Source organism: Lutra lutra, chromosome 12 (assembly GCF_902655055.1).
Source record: "Lutra lutra chromosome 12, mLutLut1.2, whole genome shotgun sequence".
Lineage (NCBI taxonomy): Eukaryota > Metazoa > Chordata > Mammalia > Carnivora > Mustelidae > Lutra > Lutra lutra.
In genome coordinates this window covers 51,237,468-51,256,954 of record NC_062289.1, presented here as the reverse complement: position 1 = coordinate 51,256,954, position 19,487 = coordinate 51,237,468, and the positions used below count along the sequence as shown (strand labels likewise).

General features: G+C 40.0%; 1 protein-coding gene and 1 non-coding gene across 4 annotated transcripts in view; one reads left to right on the top strand and one right to left on the bottom strand.

Annotated features, from left to right (window-relative positions):
• The first annotated feature begins 3,431 nt into the window (after positions 1 to 3,431).
• The window catches only part of YES1 (YES proto-oncogene 1, Src family tyrosine kinase), a 65,711-nt gene continuing 49,655 nt past the window's right edge, over positions 3,432 to 19,487 (top strand). The window contains exons 1-2 of one of the 3 annotated variants that reach the window (XM_047697280.1): positions 3,432 to 3,706; positions 4,365 to 4,453. The gene's annotated coding sequence lies outside the window, so the exon portion shown is untranslated. Of the gene's footprint in view, positions 3,707 to 4,036; positions 4,137 to 4,364; positions 4,454 to 19,487 lie in introns of those variants that run through there. The other 2 variants (XM_047697279.1, XM_047697281.1) reach the window with 2 other exon arrangements.
• Positions 15,616 to 15,720, bottom strand: LOC125082749 (U6 spliceosomal RNA). Its single transcript, XR_007122075.1, has one exon. It is a non-coding gene; the product is annotated as a U6 spliceosomal RNA (small nuclear RNA).

The following is a 19,487-nucleotide window of genomic DNA, read 5'->3' as shown; positions in this document are numbered from 1 at the left end:
TCAGGAACATTCACAAATTGATGGGTATTTGCACCTCTCCCTGAGCTTGGCAAAATTAGCCTAACATTCAAGGATGAATACTTCCCATTTGCCTGATTTTCTAGCTCTTTGTTTAGAGGGGTCCTCATATTCTTCCTAATTGGGCCTGGGAGCAGTTTTGGCCAGGTAGAGGAGGCAAGGTTAATGAGCTATAGGTAACTTCAGACATAGAGTGGACATAAGGAGATCCAGGCTTTGCGTAGTTAGAACAAGTCTAGCGGAAGGCATTTTGAGGATGGTTGTAATGGGATGATAATTAGAGAGCAGAGACCAGTGCATGCATCCCATGTAGGACTTTCTAGTTATCAGGAAAAGAAAATCATCACCACAGCCTCAGTGATGGAAGCAGCAGCAGCAGGTAGCTTTATCTGAAACACAAACATTTCTTGGCAAAATCACATGTTCTAGGGTGAGATCGAATGTGCCCTAGCTAAACTCTGAATCTTTTAAACTTTCAGTCAAAGCATTCAGCAAGCATTAATAAACTTGAATAAATGATACATTTCACTTCTGTGGGGGACTTAATATATTTCATTAGTTTTGTTTCACACATTCCCCTAGCTTCCTCACCCAGCAGACTCTCTCAGGGATTCCAAGACTTACCATTACTTAACACATACATACCAGACCTCTGTGCTGTGTGGGAGGGATACAGGGCTGCGTTTCATTTGTCTTTCTGAAGGAACAGATCTTTCATTTATTTATTTATTTATTTTTTAAGATTTTATTTGACAGAGAGTGAGAGAGATCACAAGTAGGCAGAGAGGCAGGGAGAGAGGGGAAGCAGACTCCCCGCTGAGCAGAAAGCCAGATGTGAGGCTCCATCCCAGGACCCTGAGATCATGACCTGAGCCAAAGGCAGAGGCTTAACCCACTGAGGCACCCAGGCACCCACAGATCTTTCATTTAAAGGCAATTTGTGAGGTGCCTGGATGGCTCAGTGGGTTAAAGCCTCTGCCTGAATGGTCATGATCCCAGGGTTCTGGGACTGAGCCCTGCATCGGGCTCTCTGCTCAGCAGGGAGCCTGCTTCCTCCTCTCTGCCTGCTTCTCTGCCTACTTGTGATCTCTGCCTGTCAAATAAATAAAAAAAAGTCTTAAAAAAATAAAAAATAAAAGCAATTTGTATTATATCAAACTCAGCAAGACTTTAGAGATTCTCTATGTCACTTTTTTTGCTTTTGATGTTGTTAGTGTTGGCTTTTGGTTGGTGTTTTGTTGGTTTTGGTTTGTTGTTTTAAATATCCTTGGAAATAAGTGAGCCATTGAGTCTAAAATTGAAGTCTCCAGGTTATTTACAGAGTAAAACTTGACAATATAGATGAATATTCCAAAAGACAAAACAGGGAATGAGGTAACAAAAAGAATCAAAATGAGGGTAAATAGTAGAAAACTCAGTAAGTTAACAGAACATGTAGATTTCAACACCACTTCCCACCTTTAAACTCCATATAGAACATTTTCAAAGCCACCTCATTCCTTAAACTGGGGTAAACTAGGATTTTATTTTATTATTTTATTTTATTTTTTTAAAAGATTTTATTTGACAGTACAGATCACAAGTAGGCAGAGAGGCAGGTAGAGACAGGAAGGGAAGCAGGCTCTCGGCAGAGCAGAGAGCCCGATGCGGGGCTCTATCCCAGGACTCTGGGATCATGACCCGAGCCGAAGGCAGAGGCTTTAACCCACTGAGCCACCCAGGCGTCCCTTATTTTTTTTTAAAGATTTTTATTTATTTATTTGACAGAGAGGCAGGCAGAGAGAGAGAGGGAGAAGTAGGCTCCCTGTTGAGCAGAGAGCCGGATGTGGGGCTCCATCCAAGGACCCTGAGACCATGACCTGAGCCAAAGGCAGAGACTTAACCCATTGAACCAGCCAGCCACTCCTATACTAGTTTAGAATTCATTTTTTGAGGCTGCGGGTTTAAAACAACAAAAATATCTCTATTTTATCTAGTTTAGGAAAGTAACAGCTAAAGCTTTATTTTCCAGTTAAAAAAGAAAAAGCTGAACATAAATCTGCGTGAAATGTTTAATCCCCTGTACGGCTAAGGGCAAATGAAATTTTAGTAGCTAAGTCAAATTAAAGCACCATCCCATATTGTACCTTTTTGTTAAGGTGAATGTCTATACCTACTTTTGGTTCATTTAGCGAGCTGAAAAAAATAATTCAAACCCTTATATGCATTTCCTAAGTTCCTAGAATGCCAGCCTACTGACATATGATTGTACTATTTATTTGTCAGAGATGATTCTGAATTTCACTGAAAACCACAAAGGAAACCGACAGACCCACATTAATAGTTCTGATAACCCCACCAAGGAGGAAATACAGAGAGGAAGTTAATCTACAAGTCTGATAGGGCAGAAATGATTTTAGCAGAAGAGCCTCAATATTCAGTCTGTTCCGACACTGACTAATCCTCATCTTTATCCCTGTTCTTCTGGATCCTTTCCCTTCTCCTTCAGGGACTGGCTACTGGGTAGGCAGGAAAGGTGCTTGGATTGGGATTAGCAGAATTCTAGTTGTGGCTGCTGCATTTTCAGGGTCGCAGCCTCAGTTTCCACAGCTATCAAACAGGATTATTAATACCTGTCCCTCACTGGGAACTTGCCGGGACCATACAAGACTACATTGTCTCCAGATGAGCCAAGGCCACCATTACTGGGAGAGTCGCCAAGGGAACTCAGCTTCGGTTCTCTTTCTCCGCAAGGCTAGTTCAACCAACAGTCAACAGGAAGCTCCAGGGGTTGGGACAGGATCACCGGCTCGGAAGGAGGCCAGACGCGAGCGTTTTTAGACGGCGATCAGGCAGGTGATGAGAGCGTTAGGAACGCCCCCCTGGCTCACGCGGCTGGGCTGAGATTTTACTATCAGCGACAAAGGGTGCGGAAGCATAGTACTAAAAAGCAAAGAGTCAACCAAAATAACTCAACCCTGTCCTCCTCCACAAAAACAAACAAAGCCCTAAAGCCCTCGGCACTAGAGAACAGGGCAAAGGGAATGGAGAAAGGCAGAGGGGACGATAGCTGCGCCCCTCACTCCATCTCCAGGGGCAAGCAAGTCCGCGGCCTCAGGGTCCGCGGAAGGGGAGGGGGCGCTGTGGGTCCGCTCTCCGTGTGCAAGAAGCACCACCTCCTCACGCCCCCTCAGCCTGCGCCGCCTCGGGAATCCGCCCCGGACCCTGCCGCCATGTTGGGTCCGGATAAGTGATTCGGACCAGTAGCCGACTGGGACAGAGAGGGGACCGCTCGCAGCTCGCGGAGCGCGCCGGCGCCGGAAGGCGGGGGGCGCTCGAGCCCGGGCGGGCGCGGCGCGAGTTCCGGTGAGCAGGCCGGCCGCGCGCGCAGGTAGCCGCAGCCCCCGCCCTCGCCCCCGCCCTCGCCCCCGCCCCGCCCCCGCCGAGGAGGGGCGGAGCCGGGAGTGAGGGCGGGCGCCGCGCGCAGTGGAGGTGGAGAGTGAGGCCGAGGGGTGGGGGAGCCCGGGAATTCCCTCCTCCTGAAGTAACGAGTGCGGGGCGGCTGTGCCGTCGTCGCTGCAGCCGGGCGCTCGGGACGAGGAGGTGGAGGAGGGAGAGGGCCCAGCGGGCCTCGCCTCCGCCCGCCGCCCCCTCCTCGCCAGCCCGAGCCGCGGTAGCGGCGACTCATGAGAGCGCGACTGGAGGGCAGGTAAGTACCCGGCAGGGCCCCGCAGACGGAGGCGGCCGACCCCGGCTCGGGCAGTGCTAGGCCCCGGCGCCCGCCCGCGCGGAAAGGCGCCGGCGCTCCCCGCCCCCGCAGGCTCCGAGTCGGGAAGTTGGGGAGAAACTTCTCCCCTCCCCCGTCCCGGCTCGCCTGGCGGGCGTGTCTCCTTCCCGGCGCTACCTGCTTGCCCCCTGACTCGTCTCCGCCCCGTCCAGTCCTTCCCGGTCCCGCCCAAGTCCGACTTAAGGTCCTTGGAGCGGTACGCTACCTCCCGTCGGTGCCTGGGGGCGAGGTTAATTTTGGCTCAGTCGGCGGGACTGAGGGCCGACACTGGCGGCCCTTTTCTGTCCCGGAGCTTGAGGGTCTTCGTGTTAGCTGACGCCGGGTGGCAACTGTGCTGGGAGAGCGGACGTGGGTGTGTGTGGGGGCGAGTGGGTGAGCCTCTCGCTTTACTTGGATTGATTGAAAACCGCAACATGTTAAAGTTTTCCTTTGTTTTGGGTTGGGGGTTGGGAAGTATGCATTCAGCATCCACTTTTACAATATTATGCCACTCAGCCTCCCATTTGGTTCTATTCTCTGTCCACATGTTACAGAAGATTTTGTTTTAAAGTGAGTTTTTCTTCTTGATAATTGCTTCCAGTTTTTGCTTTATTGGACATGGGACAGCGTCGTTTTAAGGAGCTCTTCGAAAACCAACTCCGATGTAGGGATTGCTTTAATTTTTATTTTGTGAGTGGAAAATAAATCCAATGCAGGGATCGCTTTAGTTTTTGTTTTGTAGTGAGTGGGACACAACATAGTTCTCATTTGGTTGAATTGTTTTCTGCGAAATTATTGAAACAGGCATGGAATAATACACGTTCTAACAATTTATAAATTATTAAAGAAGTGAGACATCTAATGGAACCGCAGCTTTATGTTCATGCCATTACGTATATGTGTTTCATGGTGTGCTTTCACATACAAGATTACACATATGCATTTGATTGTAGTACATTTATGTCCTTGTAACTGTAGGCTTACAGTGCCAAAAGTATCTCCATAATTCTGAGTATATTTAGACCATCTTGTTAAATCTCTAAAGTTAAGTTACACACTAAGGAAAATATTACTAAATGTGTACATGTAACTATGCATTTAAGGCATAGTACCTGGTAAATCTAATAATGAGGGCAGTGGCATACAGTGGACAGAAAACATTTGGAATGGGCAGGTTATGAAGGAGTGTCTTTAGGAGAAAGAGGATCTTGTGTGCATCAAACATGATTCTCATATATTCTGTAAGAAAGCTGTATCTCACTAAGCCATACATAATGTTTTACTAATATGTGAGACTCCTGTCATAATTGACATTTCAGAAAAGGAAGTTTAATTATTTTAAATTTGGGGACATTACCTAAACCTCAGTGGAGATTTTGAAAGCTGGTTGACAATTCATAGGGTCCTAAATTTGAAAAAACAAAACGAAACAGTTGCCTTTGATCTGAATCTAAATACAAGACAGTTCATATCCATGTTTCCAGAATAAAAGATAAAAAGGCTCTTAGAATATATACTCTGGTGTAACCACCATAATGTTATAATAGCTTTTAATTTTGCAGTATGTTTTTGCTGACTTCATAAACCACAAAATTGACTCCTTTCTATTCAACCGAAAGTGAAATTATGGCTTTGACCAGTCTTCCTGGGATAGGTGGAATTTGTCTTATGGCTGAAGTATAATATTAATACATGGCTTAAGTTTTTTTTTTTTTTTTAAATCAGGAAAATCTCAAGCTGAAAAATCAATGTCCATGCAAATAAATCTTCCTGATATATGATGTTAAAAGAATAAATGTTCTAAGCTAATAGCAACAAGCCAGTGTTACCAGCACATGGTATAAGATTTATTAGTCCAAAGTCCAAATTTCCATCTTTTTAGCATGAATAATTTGTTAACATGAGTAATTTTTCTTAATGAATATGTGTAACTCTCAATCTAGTGTTTAATATAGACATCATTTATTAGTTCCTGTTAGGATTATATTTTAAAAAGTTACAAACCCAGTTATTAAATAAGTCGTGGGAATGTAAGGTACAACATAGGGAATATGGTCAATAATATTGTAATACCTTTGTATGGTGATAAATGGTAACTAGTCTTATGGGGGGGTGTGTTTCATGATGTATAAAAATTTCAAGTCCCTATGATATATAATAGAAACAGGCAGGGTATTGTATGTCATTTATACTTCAATTAAAAGAAGTGCCTAATATCAAAAAATTTAAAAGCAATACTAAGCTCTGGTGTCTGGGAATGCAAACTTGGGAAATAAAAAAGCTTTTTTAAAAAAGCTGCAAGGAAGTGATTTCTATAAAAGTAAAGATTTGGGAGATGGGAGAAAGTTGTGACTAGGACCCAGCTCTACAGGGGTGACAAGAGTTTTAACCTGGTGGTGGTTGCAAGGGTATTCCTTAGTATATTCACCAGGCCACACATATGTTCTGTGTGCTTTTCTGTATCTGTTTCAGTTCACATCAAATGTTTTGTTTTGTTTGTTTCTTAAGCCTGTGTGTAATATATAAGGTGCTTGGATAAAGAACTTAACATTTAGTGACTACCTTTAAGAACTCTGCCTGGGCTGTCCTTTGCAAACAGGATTAGACTTATTAAATCATCATTGTCATATTCTAGCTAGTGTTTGTCACTAATTTGACATATAAGCAACATGTTAATTATGTTAATATTTTGAGGGAGAACACCAGATTTTACTACCTTTAAATCCACTTAGCTTATATATTGTAAATGGTAAATAGTAGATAGTCAAAATGTTTATTAAACTAATGGATGCTATTCTGTCATCAAATATAAAATGCAGTTTATTTTTCATAAAATTATGTAAATGACAAAGCTATCACATCAAGGTAATAAGTCTTAACCATTTTGTTTTCCTTTTTCAAAGATTTTATTTGTGAAGGAGTGTGTGTGTGTGTGTGTACACACACACACACACACACACACACACACACACACACGAGGGCAGAGGGAGAAGCAGACTCCCCACTGAGCAGGGAGTCTGAGGCAGGGCTTGGATGCTGGGACCCTGAGATCATGACTCGAGCCAAAGGCAGATGCTTAATTGACATAGCTACCCAGGTGCCCCCAGTCTCTGTTCTGTAACAGTAATTCCTTGGATCAGTAATTTTGGCCTTAGTTTTCATATTCTTAAGGATGTCATGAAATTCTCAGCATAAGAAGTTTTCATTTACTTAAGCTTTATGAAGATGTGCCATATGGCACCTAACACAAGAGTATGTTTTGTTTCAAGAAAGCAAATGACAGTATGGTGTTGGAGTTTCAAAAATGCTGAGAATCATTGTATTATGCTACTTGCTTTATGTAATGGCTTGCTGTTTGAGTTGTTGATTTTGTTGCTTTGCATTGTTGCAATATAGAGTTAAAGAAGAGATCACATCTGTGCCAGATTCTTATATCACAGGAACTTTCAGTCATGTTATAAAGGTGATGTTTGTGGCACTGGCTTTGTTATGTGAATATTTACAGGAAGTTTTAGTTAAGATCTTCCATTGTTCAGTGCTCTACATGGCTTAGGTCACCTTCAGTTCACATTTTAAACAGGTCTGTAACACAAATCCAGAGTTCTTCCAGAGAAGTACAACTGCTTTTCCTTAAAGGTAATGATCTGTTCCTATTAAAGTATCTTGGTATCTTATTGGTAGAGTGTACAGCAGTTTGTGTGTGGCGATGGTGGGGTTTGTATTATCGCTTTTCTTCCTTTCAGCTGCTCTAGTGCCACAATTAGGCTGAGTATTGCTCAGCTGCAGCTGCTGGGTGATTATGAACCATCCAGCTCCTGTCTAAACTCAGAGGCAGATTTAGCAAAAGGAGCTATAGTAACAGCAGAGGGTGAAAGAGAAGAGCCAGTGCGGCTGCCAATATCATTATAACATATCTCTCTGCCAAGGAATTGTTGGCTACAGCAGCACTACTGTTGTCTTGGAACTAGCAGACTTGATGGCAACATATCCTGGTCTGGATCGAGTTTACCTGATGTTACTCTTTAAAATCTTGAAGCTCACTCCAGGAAAGAGAGAGAATTGTGTAATTTCAAAGTACAGGATAATACTGATGGACCGAGTTACAAGCCTCAGTGCCCAGGATAGCAGTGCCCTTCAGTTTCTCCTGCTTGAGTGTATATATGTGACTGCAGGCTCCCTGAAGTTTATACCATATCCTCCATGCTGCTATAAGCTGGGTCACTTAGAAGTGCTGCTCCTATTACTGTTTGTGCAGTGGCAGGAGAGCTTTTATGCAGGTTCTTTGGATATACTGCTTTTTCCCAGGAAATGGAGGACCCTCAAGAGGGATAATTTCTAGAGCTACTTGCATATGGTATATCCCATGTCTGCCTGAATTTTGCAGGTAGGAACCCTAGATTCTCTTCTGTTCTTTATTCCTGGGGTATGAGAAGATGGACATCAACAAACACAGACACATTATCAGCTATATATGGCAAGCCCCAGACCGAAGGATGCCACAGGCAAATTTGGGGCTTCTGAAATGTTTCTCATTTTATAAACTTGCTAAGCAAAGAGCAGCAGCATCTCATCCTCTCTTTTACTATGACTGTCAGAAAATCTACAGAGACAATTCCTTTTACTAATTCTGGCTTTGAAACTTGGTTTGGAGTTGGCTAATTTGGGATGGGTAATGGGGAGCATTGGGAGAATCAGTGCTCCAGCTTGTATAACCGGAAGGAAGGAGGAGGTATGGAAGACTGTACTCCTGAATGCTAACAAGTACACATTGTTATTGTGGCACATACTTCGCAAAACACTGGTATATTGGCTCCCATCTTTGTGCTCCCACAAAACTCCTCTGGTAAGAAAGCACATTTTCCTTACATCATAATTATATCTTTCCATTACAGTAATACATGTGGCAAGGAACTGTTTTGTATGAATCTTTAAGAACAGTCTCTCGTAGAATAAATGCTTAATAAATTTTGAGTTGTATACAAAGATGTGGTTGTATATTTTATGACTATAATATACAGACTCGTGCTACACATGTTTTAAAGATCTGTGTCTACTAAAATTTTATAAAACTTAGTGTTTTTTCATGGCGCCTGGGTGGCTTAGCTGTTAAGTGTCTGCCTTCAGCTCAGGTCATGATCCCAGGGTCCTGGGATTGAGCCCCAGGTCAGGCTCCCTGCTCAGTGGGAAGCCTGCTTTTCCCTCTCACACTCTCTGTGCTTGCATTCCCTCTCTGTCTCTCTCTCTCTGTCAAATAAACAAATCTTAAAAAAAAAAATCTGTAAAACTTAGTGATTTTTCATAAGCTGGCGTTAAATTCTTTAGATTTTTAACCTCACAGTTTTGCTTTAGAAAATGATTTTATAAAACAGTTTGTAAACACTTGCAAATGTGAATTTAAAGGTCATTTTGGTATTTCTAATAAACTGGAAACTCTTTGTAGAGGAATTAAACTAGTCTTTAATATGATTTATTTTAAAGAAATATTTTTTACTGTTTTAATGAATATAGAAAGCCCAAGCTATCCACAGGGAAAAAAAAAGAAAAAGAAAACCTGGAGTTTTCTAAAATACATTTGTCATCCCTTCATGTTACTAGCGACAATCATGGCTTAGTTCATATCTTCCAAGGACAAAAAGAAAGTCCTGATTTTCTTGATGTAATTCGTGTAGAAGAAGGTGATTTTATAGGCTATGTCTGCTCTTACTGGGTGGTGGGTGAAGACAGGAAATACTGGGAAGAAAGGACTGACCACTGAAACTTAAAGACTGTCTGGTTTCAGCCTACTATTCCTAGCAGTATGTAAACTCTAGACTTTCTTAAACTAATTGTGGAGGTTAGTTACTTCTCTAGTTTTTAAATGTAACTTATAGTTTGTTAGCATTACATGGAAAGGGGAGTGGAGTAGAGAAAGTTGGTGGCTTTTGCTGCATAACTTAATACTTACAATTGTTCTTTAGCAAGTTTATTTCTTACCTTTGTTCTCTTGCAATTAGCATTTTACAGATAATAGCACTTTTAGAATAATAGCTGTCAGGCATTTGAAAAGGAGCAGAGAAGGCAACATGGTATAATAAGGAAAGTACTAAAAGGTAGAAGGCCATCTGGATTTTAATGCCACTTTGGACAGTGAAGAGCTATGTGGCATTAGTTCAGTAAATGCCCTATGCCTCAGTTTCACCATTTGAAACAGGACATAGTTGATATCCTTTCGGCCTTATATAAATGTGTGGTTCTGTTACAGTTGAAGTTTTATATTGATAATATTTTAAGGAAACTTTTCAGAATCTAGAATTTGAAATAAAATAAAGTAACAGTAAAGGTTAAGTAAAGGTTGTAGTAAAAAACTGACCCATAGACTTGGCACTGGGCTTTTCTCCAGCAAACATAGTATCCACTTATTTCATTAAGTGGTTATTTATTAAACCTGTGGTGTAACAAATACTGTGCTAGTTTTGATGTTACAAAAATGTTTGCAGTGTGTCTGCTGTCTTTTAGGAATTCACAGTTGGGTGGCACTAGCTAGGGTTAGGAGACTGTTGTAAACTTTGTAGACTGGTAGATCTTTTTAGTGTGATAATCTAGTACAACACTTCTTTGGTTTTTTATCGTATTAGTGTGTGATACCTCTGAAACTTTAATGGGTCCCTTTGCACTAGATTCTTGTAGCCTCAAGCAAACTGATTCAATTCTCTAGGCAGGAAGGCTTGATTTGATTTTCTAGACAGTTTGTTATAGATACATGTGATACATATGCACATTCCATAACACTTACCTAGAAGTTTTACTGTAAGAAACACATTTGAAAATAAGGCCTTTAAAAACATGTCAGATTTATTTAGCAGTAAAGTTAAAAATATAAGGGCTTTATTCATTGAAGCAAATAGATGTGATGTCAGTTAACAGATAATCATGACTATTTGGATGATAGCTTTGCTACATTATATTAGGAAAATAACCACTAACATTAAGACATTTAATTTTTTTTTAATTGATAAAAACACAGAGTAATTATTCTGAATTTTTTTCTTTAACACGTTTAGTTACTAGTTTGAATGAAATAAGCATAGACATTAGAAAATGGTAGCTTTTTAAGGTTTGCAAACAAGATTTTGTAAAAAAGAAGAAAATGAAAAAGCCACTAAAATTATAGGTAGTTTGTGTTCCCAAAGTTTGTCAGTTGGGTCTTTGAAAATCAAAATCTTTTCCTAGAAGAAGTCTTTTTTGGAAGGTTAGCCTTTTTGGTTAGATTTCTAGGCAGATCGTTAAAGTTTATAAAAATTTAACAAAGTTATAGTAGTGTTTCATTGGTAAATGTGTTCTGATTGATTTTCAAGTTTTTTTTTTTTTTTTTTTTTTTTTAATCTGAGCTCTTGGAACATACGAAATATTTGATCAACTAAATGCTCTGATTATACAGGGAATGACCTCATTCCCTTGCCAGTTACTCTATCTCCTCACCTTCCCAGCTCTTCACCATTTAAAAATCACTCTGTTACAAGTTTCATATTAGGATGGCAGGACCCTCCCGGTGACACCTTGCTGTTAAGCTGAATTTAAGTATAGCAGGGTCCCTGGCTTCTCCACCTGCTGGTTCCAGATGCTTAACCCTACTTCCTACTTTGTCCCTATAGGACAGTATGAGGAATGGGAAAGCTTCAAAAGATTGGAAATGAGAAAGAAAAATGAGTAAAGTAGAAAAGGGCTTAGGAAAATGAGGAATGAAGGTAATGTGGAAGTTTATAATTTCCTCCTTGGTGCCTTTTTTTTTTTTTTTTTTTTTTCTGTTTCCCACCCATTTACTGTCATAGGCATTGGGCATGAAGGAAGAAAACCCGTTTTATGGCAGGTGGTGTGCTTGCTACATGTGTAGTTCATATGCATTATTGCAGTTAAATATTTGAAATACCTTTTCAAAATAAAAAAAATGTGGATTATATTACATGTAAAAAAACTGAGTATCAGAAAGTATATGTAATTTGCTAAGGTCATATGTCTAGTGATGACTAGTAGAACTGAATTTATCTCTGACAGGAAGCCTGTTCCCTATAAGATAACTTCCTTAGGGATAAAGAGCAGTGATAGAGGGGAGGGTTTCTTTTCTTTTCCTTCTCCCTTAAACTACATTTTTTTTTTAAAGATTTTATTTGCCAGAGAGAGAGAGAGAGAGAGAGCACACACAAGCAGGCAGAGAGGCAGGCAGAGGCAGTGAGAAGCAGGCTCCCTGCCAAGCAAGGAGCCCGATGCGGAACTCGATCCCAGGACCCTGGGATCATAACCTGAGCCGAAGGCAGTGGCCCAACCAACTGAGCCACGCAGGCGTCCCTAAACTGTACATTTTTATTGGGGCTGAGAATTCCCAACCACTTATACTTTTCTTTTTAACTGAAGTAGCTTTGCAGTACATATTTCATAATGGGAATCAAGGTCAGATATATGAACTTTAAAAGATGGGTTATTACACTAAACTCCAGCAAATGCTTTCCTTTTGTAGGTTTGGCTTTGTAATGGAAAATTGATACACTAATTCCAAAGCATTCTTTATCTTTTAATAACAAGATGTTCAGCCCAGATTTACAAGGATACAGTGTTTGAATGTTTTTCCAGTCAAGTTTCTTCTTCTTTTTTTTAAATCTAAATTTAATTCAACAGAAGAACAAAGCAGACAAAAGATGGGTATTACACTAACTAAACTGTAGCAAGTGGTGTCCATTTGTAAGTTTGGGTTTGTAAAGTGTATATGGAGTCTATGTGTATATAGTCACCTTCTCTCTCTTTCCCTGTCATTCCTCCTCCCCTGAATTGAGTTTATGCTCAAATATGAACCTTCTGAGTCAAAAGCTGGCTCAGACTTCTGTTGTGCAACATTGCTTTTATTTCCACTAATTAAACCATTTTTCCCTCTATGAGTTGATGGAAATAGTTGGAAGGTCTGCATTGTCTGAATGGTCCTACATCACATTTTGGATATGCTGCAGAAAGAGAGCATACTTTTTAATTTGCCTTGTCAATAAGATGGCATTTTCCTACACCTTGGTGCAGACTCATCAGCCATTCAAAGCTTTCCTTCCTTCTGGAAGAAAACAGTAGGTTTCTTCCATCCTGCCTTGTTCCTATGAGTCTACTGTTATATGCATTCCTTACTCTCTGGATGAAAAGTCTCATCTAAAGCTCCAAATGGAAATTTTGTTTGCTGCTCATTTACCACTGTCAAATTCTGTTGACAAAGATTTTCTTAGCCACCTTAGAAGCCTTTTCTTCTTTGGCTTCCTTTTATTTCTTCAGTTGTATCTAAGAATGTACCCTTTGTCCTGTTTAATAAGTTGGAGCATTGTTTTCTAATGGGAATGCTAGGTTGATTTTGTAGCATTATTATCCCGCATAGAATGTAATTCCTTCATACATCACTCCAGCAGTTCCATCGTTGCCCATGTTTATTAAGTCTACATAAGTGTTGGCAGATAGGTTTTAAACTGTTGTGCCAAGTCTAAATGATGGGAGTGGCTGCTGCTAGAACGTAAGCTCCATGAAGGTTGGGGGCGATCTTTGTTTTGGTTACAGTAGTTAACTCAAGGTATCTGGAGCAGTAGCACAATGTAGACACTTAATAAATGCTGTAAAATCAATGACAGTGTAACAGTCCGCTGGCAGTATTTGCTTCTCCTGGGCATGGGAGAAAGAAATGTCAACAAATAGCTAACTCCTCATTAGAAGCCCATGCTGTAACCACAGATGCTTTTCACTCCAGGCTCCTTGGAGTAGCAGGCCTAGGGCTAAACTCGTGGCATCAGTGATCAGGGTGAATTCAAATGAACATTGTACTTGAGCCTGATGGAGAAACTGAGGTTTGACTTTGCAGTGACTTGTGTTAAAGATCAGTAAAAAAAAGTATGTGCAATAGGGAATTTCTTCTCTTTATATCTTATTCTTTATATCTCTAGCAGCTGTGCTTCTTAAAAACTCTGGCACACACCAGTTCCCCTTACATTATGTTGATATAAATGAATTATATGCACATATCTGGTTGCAGGTAGCAACTAAGAAAAATAGTCTGTGGTAAGGCTACCTTACAGTGACAACCTTAGAAGGGGAGAATGAATTTTTGGTGTAAAGAGGAGTTGTCTTTGCCCCAGAAGGTGAGAGAAAGTAACCTATGTTAAAAATGTTAGACATCTTAAAAAAAAAAAAAAAAGTTAGACATCTATATATAGAAATATGCTATTTGATTATAGAAACATGGTTAGAGTATTTGAAAATTGTGGACAAAGATGATATCTTTTTTTTTTTTTTTTTAAAGTAAACCCTATGCTGAATGCCCTTATGACCCTGAGATCAAGAGTTGCATGCTCTACTGACTGAACCAGCCAGCTAGGTGCCCCAAGATGGTATTTTCTTGATTTAAGACAACGTATTAGTACAGAGGCAAACTAATTATGACGGAAAAAGTCAAACATCCCAGCACCTTCTGGAAGTTTGCTTTTTAGAAGCAGAGCATTTGGAAAAATATTACTTCATGCTTAGGTGGTAAAGGAAGCTGTAAAGGTATTTGCTGTTTTGAACTTAATTAGGACGAGTAGAAAAACTGATATGCAAAGTAGAGGAAGAACTTTTAGAGATAGGGACCAGGTTTTCCTGGGTTTATATTCAAAGTAACAGGAAAAGTAATTTTGGACTTTGAGAAGATGTATGCTCTAGACTTTAGGAAACATATTTGAAAACCAGTAAAGGTCTGTGATTTCAGATTCTGATGGGCAGTATACCACCTAAAGGAATGAAAAGTCTAAAAATGCCCCAGACTTATTGTATGAAGAGCTTAGAAAGCACTCTGATATGGGAGGGGGTCAGAGAAGAATTGTGGATTATCTCTGCATTTATGTAGTCCTTTTAGTGATTGAGAAAAGATAGTAATTAGCCATATCAAAGAATTGGTGGGGATAGTAGCAAGTGGGAATCATGATGGAGTACAAGCCTACCCTACTCCCTCCTCCTCACCTCATTACTTCTCACCCCCTTAGCCACTCCTTCTGGGGCTTAGTTCTTGTTTTTATTTTTAATTTTAATTTTTTAATTAATAGAACTTAAGTCAGAAGGAGGAACTCATAATAAAGGCCAGGTAGAAGAGAGGGTCAAGAACCTCTTAGGATATTGTCAGAAGGTGAATAGGGTTTTTAGAATGGGATCCCTGGAAGAAAAAAAAACTAATGACAATGTGGATGATTCTTAGAGATAAATTCGAAGCTGGAAGTAAGAAGGAAGCCACAGATCTACAACTTAGGGAAGGTGACATAATAGATAGTGGGAAATGCCTACCATGTCTTCTTTTCATCTCCTGGCTTCTATAACATGTTCTTTAAGTTAGAAAAGATAGAAAAGAGAGTAAGAAAGTAGATAATAGATAGTTAAGAGGGCATCTAGCTTCAGTTGATTTCAAACTTCTAGGTCCAGAAGAATTCTGTTTGAATGTTCTGAAAGACATTTCTCATATTCCCAGGGACTCGGTAATAGAGAAATCAATGGAGACAGGTAGACGTTTAAAAAAAAAACAATTTGATAACATGATACTTTAAATGAGGTTTGTTTACTCTCAGGCCTATTTTTGGGCTTTCGTTCTTTTCCAGATATTCTTTATTCCTGTGCCAATACCACATAGCCTAATGATTAGGACCATGATAACAATAGCAAGAAGAGCAGTTAATGTTGAGTACTATTTATGTGCCAGTCATGGTGAAAAATACTTTATTTCAACTAATTCATTTCTAACAAAACTCTGTGAGTTAAGTATTTTTCTTTAGAAAATTTGGCTTAAATATTCTGAAATTTAGCCATTTTATTTCATGAAAGGATTTTCTTTTTAAAAAAATATGGAATGCTGCACAAATTTGTGTTTCATCCTTGTCCACAGGCTGTGCTAATCTTTGTTATCTTTACAGTTTTAGTATATGTGCTGCCAGAGTGAGCACTGAATCAGTATTCTTTTTAAGTAGGTTCCACACGCATTGTGAAGCCCAGTGTGGGGCTTGAACTCATGACCCTGAGCTCAAGACTGAGCTGAGATTAAGAGGCAGTCACTTAACCGACTGAGCCACCCAGGCACCCCAAGAAGTTACATTTATTCATGTATGAGCTAGGACTGCAACCAACTTGCTAACTTCAGAGCCCATTCTCTGAACTATGAGGTTGTGATTACTAGTAGGAGAAATCTCATTTTTCTTTTTCAAAAATTTCCCAGCTATTATTATGCATTTATTTACTTATCCGTAAGAGGTTCATTGTGATTTTGGCTTAGATAATGTTAATTATTAAGGTTTATTTAGGAAGAATGGACATCTTTTTTTTTTTTTTTTGACAGACAGATCACAAGTAGGCAGAGAGGCAGGCAGAGAGAAAGGAAGGGAAGCAGGCTCCCCGCTGAGCAGAGAGCCCGATGTGGGGCTCGATCCCAGGACCCTGGGATCATGACCTGAGCCGAAGGCAGCGGCTTTAACCCACTGAGCCACCCAGGCGCCCCAGAATGGACATCTTTTAATGGCTCTTACCATCTAAAAAGTTACAGGTTTCCATTTATTGAGCTTCTTTATATCACATGGTTTTATTTTTGTAATACAGACTCTAAACATTTTTCCTCAAACTTATTTGTAGGTATTATTTCATGTGTGGTTTGAAAAAACCTTGTTACTTAGAAATAATTTCAAAGTTACAGAAGAGTTGCAAGAACAGTACAAAGAACTTCTGGATCTCCCTTACCCAGATTTACCAATTGTTAACATTTTGCTACATTTGATTTTATTATTCCTGCATTATTTATATGTGTATGGGTATTCCCACTCTTTCCACCTCCACCCCCAACCATTTGAAGATTCTTTGCAAATATCATGTCTTAATACCCTTAAGTACTTCAGCCTGTATTTCCTAAAAAAAAGAAACATTTTCGGGGTGCTTGGGTGGCTCAGCGGGTTAAAGCCTCTGCCTTCGGCTCGGGTCATGATCTCGGGGTCCTGGGATCGAGCCCCGCGTTGGGCTCTCTGCTCAGCGGGGAGCCTGCTTCCCCTTCTCTCTCTGCCTACTTGTGATCTTTCTCTGTCAAATAAGTAAATAAAATCTTAAAAAAAAAAAGAAAGAAACATTTTCTTATACAACTACAGTACGATTGTTAAATTTAGAAATCTTAACAACTCTATTATAGAGTTATCCAGTATATAGTTGTAGGTTGAAGTGTGTTTTCCCAAAAGATCGTTTGTTTTTTTTTAAACATTTTATTTATTTATTTGAGAGAGAGAGAGACAGTGAGAGAGAGCATGAGCGAGGAGAAGGTCAGAGGGAGAAGCAGACTCCCCATGGAGCTGGGAGCCTGATGCGGGACTCGATCCCGGGACTCCAGGATCATGACCTGAGCCGAAGGCAGTCGCTTAACCAGCTAAGCCACCCAGGCGCCCCCAAAAGATCGTTTTAATCCTAACCCGCAGTGCCTGTGACTATGACTTTATTTAGAAATAGGGTAGTTGTAGATATAATCAAGTTAAGATGAATTCAAACCAGATTCTGGTGGGCCCTAATCCAATGTGACCAGTGTCCTTCTAAGAGGAGGAAAATGCCATGTGACAACAAAGGCAGAGATTGGAGTGATCCAGCCCAAGCTAAGGAACCTCAAGGATTGCCAGCAATAATCAGAAGCTAAGAGGAGGCAAGAAACAATTCTTTCCAGAGTTTCAAAGGGAACGTGGCCCTGCTAACACCTTTGAATTTGAAATTCTAGTCTGAGAGCATAAATTTCTGTTGTTCTAAGCCTTTTTTTTTTTTTTAACAGCAGCCCTAAGAATTAATGCAGCAATCCATAACCAGTATTTTCCCAGTTGTCCTCGTAATTCCTTATAACAATAATCCAGGATCTAATTCATTGCATTTAGTTATCCCATCTTTTTAGTCTCCTTTAGTTGGAACAGTTGTTCAGCTCTATCAGATGCTGGTTTTTGAAAAGTCAGACTACATGTTTTGTACAGTGTTCCTTAGGATTTGTTGGGTGTTTCTCGTGATTGGATTCAGATTATGAATTCAGGGCAGCAATGCTATGTAAGAGGGATCATGTCATTCCTAGTATAGGCCACGAAAAGGCACTTCTTGTTAGTCTGTCGCATTTGGCAGTATTAACTCAGGTAAGGGGAAACCTGTCAGACTTCTTCACTGTGAAGTTGGTATTTTTCTCTTTGAATAAGTAGTAGGTGAGGAAGTACTTTTAGCTCATTTATCAGCGATTGGCTGAATTGATTATTGTAACGTTGGTTGCAAAATGATACTTTTCTAATTCTATAATTCCTTCTACATTCGTGAGTTGAGATTCTGTAAAAGAAAACCTTTCCATATTCCTCGTTTATTATTAGAATGATTCATAGACCTTTTTTTAGTCAAAATCTTTATTCATTTTTTTTTTTAAAAGAGTTTGTTTATTTGAGAGAGAGCATGCATGAGTCAGCGGAGAGGGAGAAGCAGACACTCTTCTGATCAGGGGCGCCCGATGTAGGGCTTCATCCCAGGACCCTGACATGATGACCTGAGCCAAAAATCAGACCCTTAACCAACTGAGCCACCCAGGTGCCCCTGTCCTTATTCATTTTGATGCTCAAATTTGTTCTATTGTTGGCCAGCAAGATCTTCAAGATGGCTCCTGTGTACTTTTTTTTTTTTAAGATTTTATTTATTTATTTGAGAGAGACAGTGAGAGAGAGCATGATAGGGGAGAAGGTCAGAGGGAGAAGCAGACTCCCCGTAGAGCCGGGAGCCCGATACGGGACTCGATCCCAGGACTCCAGGATCATGACCTGAGCTGAAGGCAGTTGCTTAACCAACTAAGCCACCCAGGCACCCTCCTGTGTACTTCTGATATATTCCCATCATTTTCTGAGTACTACTTTATTTATTTTTTTGGTGTGAGATATACCAGGCTACCTTGCTCTAGCCACTAATCAAAAGAGCATTGATTCCTTTTAGCAGGTATGTGTGGTTTTGAATGGTTTGTTTTTAAAGTATATTTTTATAATTGACTAATTTTTGTATACAAAAAACTATTTCTGTATATATTTTGTAATTGCTCTATACACATCTCTTGTTTCTGATGGTTTTTCATGTCTCTTAGGTTTTCTGTATAAATAATCATTATTCATAAATAATGATTCTAACCCTAACTCATTTCTTTCTTTTTTTTTTTTTAAGATTTTTAAAATTTATTTGACAGAGATCACAAGTAGGCAGAGAGGCAGGCAGAGAGAGAGAGAGAGAGAGAGAGAGGAGGAAGCAGGCTCTCCACTGAGTAGAGAGCCTGATGCGGGACTCCATCCCAGGACCCTGAGATAATGACGTGAGCCGAAGGCAGAGGCTTTAACCCACTGAGTCACCCAGGCACCCCATAACTCATTTCTAATATTTATGCATCTTATTTGGTTCTCTTATGTAATTGCATAAGTTAGTACTTTCAGAACAGACCAAATGTTATTATAAATTTAGTAAGACTGTTTTCTAGGGTTTGGCGTTAAGTCATGATACCAGACTTTATTTGAGCTTTAGCTCTAGATACATAATAGAAGGATTTCTATTTCTGTGTTGTGAAGGGTTTTATCCTGTCAAGTAAGGGTGGATGCTGACTTAAGTTTTTTCTTGAGTTGTTTTTTTTTTTAAATAAATGGCTTTTCTTATTTTTTAATAGGTTGAATTAATATTATGAGTAGACATCCTAATA